Below are 3,464 nucleotides of genomic sequence, written 5' to 3'. Positions count from 1 at the left end.
AATTTCCACGCTTCTCAGTCGCTCTTCTAACATCTTGTATTTGTCATCGGGATGTTCGTCCTCATGGTAATAATCCTCTTCTTCTTCAGAGAGTTTGGCAGACTCGTGGTTACTTTTTGCATCGGCTTTGACACTAACATCATCATCTTTCTCATCCTCATCACTGTCTTCAGAGGTTTCAGCATCCCTGAGTTGCAAGATCGGTCTAAGCTTTTTCACCTGAGTCTTCTTACCCTTCTTCTTCTTCTTTTTAGTCAGCATGGCTTTCAGCTCTTCTTGCCCCTTGGACAAATTCAGAATCAAGGCTTGGAACTCAGTGTTTTGAGCTTGGAGATCCTTAACTGATTGTTCGAGATCCATGATGCTGAAATAAACAGCGAGGAGAGATGAGAGACCTATTGTAAGAAACCTGTTATGCGATGTTATGAATGCAAGTGAAATGCTTTCAAGGATCTATAGGAAATTTAGTTAGCAACATTAGGAAGTGATTCAGTCGCGTCTTTGTCCGAAGAATTCTGAATTTCGTCTTTGAACATCCTTCTTTGAGAATCAAGCTCACCATATCGAGTGGGTCATCGCCTCTGATTCGGGATACGTCTGAACTGGAAGGTACGTGGCTATAGGAAAATAAATCCTCTTGCCCCTTGATAGGTACTGAGTCTCTGAATTGGAAGGTACGTGGCCAGAGGAAAATAAATCCTCTTGCCCCTTGATTAGGAATTCAGCCCTTGATAAGAGTACCTGAGATTGCGCGCCCTAAATTCCTAAGATCCTTGAAAGGGTTAGCTAATTATGTTATGCTTATGATGTCATGATGTTATGCGAATGCAGTTTGTTAGACTTAATGCGAGATGGTAAGGACAAACAAGTCCTTTCAACAAAACCTGCGAGGAAATTAAGGTTAGTAGTAAACACAAACAAGTCACACCAGTCACGCAAGTCACACAAGTCACACAGTTTTTGGCTTAAGGCTTGCATGGAGTCTGATCAGGTGTCCTTCCTAAGGGTATTTCTATGGATAAAGAGATTTCAGCAACGGGTTCTACCAAGTGACTCAGAATTGTCAGCCCCCTCTAAAGCACCCTCGAACATGATACATGCATACCACGCAATGATACTTTAGGAAGAAACCTATCTGAGCTGTAGTATCGGGTAGCGACCATAACTTGGCATGCACCAAGAATAGCCCTCCCACTACGTTCCTAAAAGTCAGGATGGGTTAAAGGTGACTAAAGGTCCTTGAGCTCCGACGCACCCAAAGATACATGCGTAAACCTCTCTCATGCAAAAGAGGTACACAATAACCAGTGGAGGCCTAACTCAAGTGCGAACTTCATTTTGACCAACCCCAAGCATGCACAAGGGGGGTCTCCATGACTATGCCGCTCCTAATCTTAAGTGTTCTTGAATCCGGGAATAGGATTCGTCCTTCAATTTTCCCAAAACAACCCTGAAAAAATAAAACAAGCAAAGCAAACAATAGAAAACATTTAAGTGATTCCTAAACTTTTAAGGTAACCCCTCTTTTATCGAAATAAATCCCCAGCAGAGTCGCCAGTTCTGTAATACGGTGAACTGACTTTTTATCGATCGAAATGTCGCGGTAAGCAAGAGTCGCCACCGACTTTTATTTTATCCAAACAAATTCGGAAAGGCTAAAAGAAACAGAAAAAAAACCTTTTAAGAAATCTAAGTTCGGGGGGTAATTTATGAAAAGGGAAGGTGTAAAGCACCCTTTGCATCCATGGTTTTCCATGGGCTCTTAATTGCCTTGCTTGCTCGTTTGTTTAGAAAATGTAGATGAAAGAGATAGGGACTTTAGCTCGTAAATGAGCGTTGCCCTTTTTGAAAAATTATGAGAAAGAATATAATGAAAGTTTGAGCATTGCAAGGCAATTAGGGGCAATTACCTTAAACTCAGATGATAGGTCTCTTTTTAGCCTTTCAGAATGAAAGGGTCAATCCTTGCCATAAGAGGGCAGGAGGCCTTTCGTTTGGAGGTTGAAGGGTCATCGAAGCATCCTTTGCCATAAGACTGTCCTATGCCATAGAAGGGCAGGTAGTCTAAGGCAAGGATCAGAATAAGCCATTTCGTAGGCAGCCAGAAGATACCTCAGCCTTTTTCCGTAGGCAACATCCGAGGGTCGAGGTCATTTGTGTATCGAAGGCAGCATCATTTAGGGTCGTGACCTTTTTATCGAGGCAACATGGCTGAGGTATCTTCGAATTCGAGGGACATGGCTTATTCTGCAAAAACATAAAGGCAACAGGCAACAAGGCAACAAGGCAACAGAGAGGGTTACCCCAAAAGGGTGCGTGTGTGCAACAATCACGTGATTATATTCAGATATTTATCTTTTAATTAGTTATTCTAATTCAGTTTAAGGCTTGCACTCCCTAAGATTACTAACCACGCAATATATAAAGCAATAAAAGGGGGCGGGAAATTGTAACCAGCGGATCCCTTATCAGGGTTTGACACAAGTAATAATAAAAGAAGAGATTTAGGGTTTAGGGTTACCAACAACGTAGCTTTGGCAATTGACAAACCCTGAAAAGGAGAAAGAAGAGACAGAAAACAGAGAGTGAGTGCATTATCGGTTCGAAGGCGAACTTCATTAACCATAAAAAGGAATAATAAAATTAATAAAATAAATGAATGAAAAGTACTTAGCTTGGCATTTGCCCTAACAGGGTTAATGGGCAAAGGTTTGCCTGAAGCATTGACTCTGACCATTGAGATCTGAAAGAAGAAATAATAGGAAGGAATGAATGTAGGAGAAATTCTATGTGCGAGGGAATTAACCCTAATTAAAATAAAAGGTACATAATATTTAATAAAAAGGGTTTGGAACTTAGCTTTATAATAGGCGAGGCGCACAGTCGGAAGAAGCCCTGTTGCTAACCTGAAAAGAATACACAAAGAAATGTTTCTTTTCAGTGTATGGCAAATTCTCACAAACCCTAATTCGGGCATAAGTTAACCATAGTTAATAAAATAAATAATCAATTCAATTAATTATTGGCTTTTTTAACCTAATTAACTAAATCAGTAAAAACGGGGTTTCGAATAAATATTCCAACCCTGATATATATTTTTAAATAATTAATAAAGGCATTAACAATCAATTAAATAATTTAAATAAATTTAACCAATTTAAATCAAATAAAAAGGCTATTAATAATGAATATTTTTAATTTAATATTTTTTTATAAAAAAGAATTTAGAATAATAATAATTTTGTTAAGAGAGAAAAAAAACTAAAAGGAATTAAAAAAACAATATACATAAAGAATGAGTTGTATAATAAAAAAAAAAGGAAAAGAAAGATTAAAAGAGATTTTATTAAATAAATAAGAAAAAAACAATAAAATAGAAGAATAAAATAGAAAATAAAGAAAAAGGAGAACATTTGAAAACTTAGCTGCTGGTAATCCTGTGTGGCGTCCTCTTGAAAGAACAT

Source organism: Vicia villosa, unplaced genomic scaffold, assembly GCF_029867415.1.
Source record: "Vicia villosa cultivar HV-30 ecotype Madison, WI unplaced genomic scaffold, Vvil1.0 ctg.000048F_1_1, whole genome shotgun sequence".
Taxonomy (NCBI): domain Eukaryota; kingdom Viridiplantae; phylum Streptophyta; class Magnoliopsida; order Fabales; family Fabaceae; genus Vicia; species Vicia villosa.
This window is presented reverse-complemented; position numbering follows the sequence as displayed.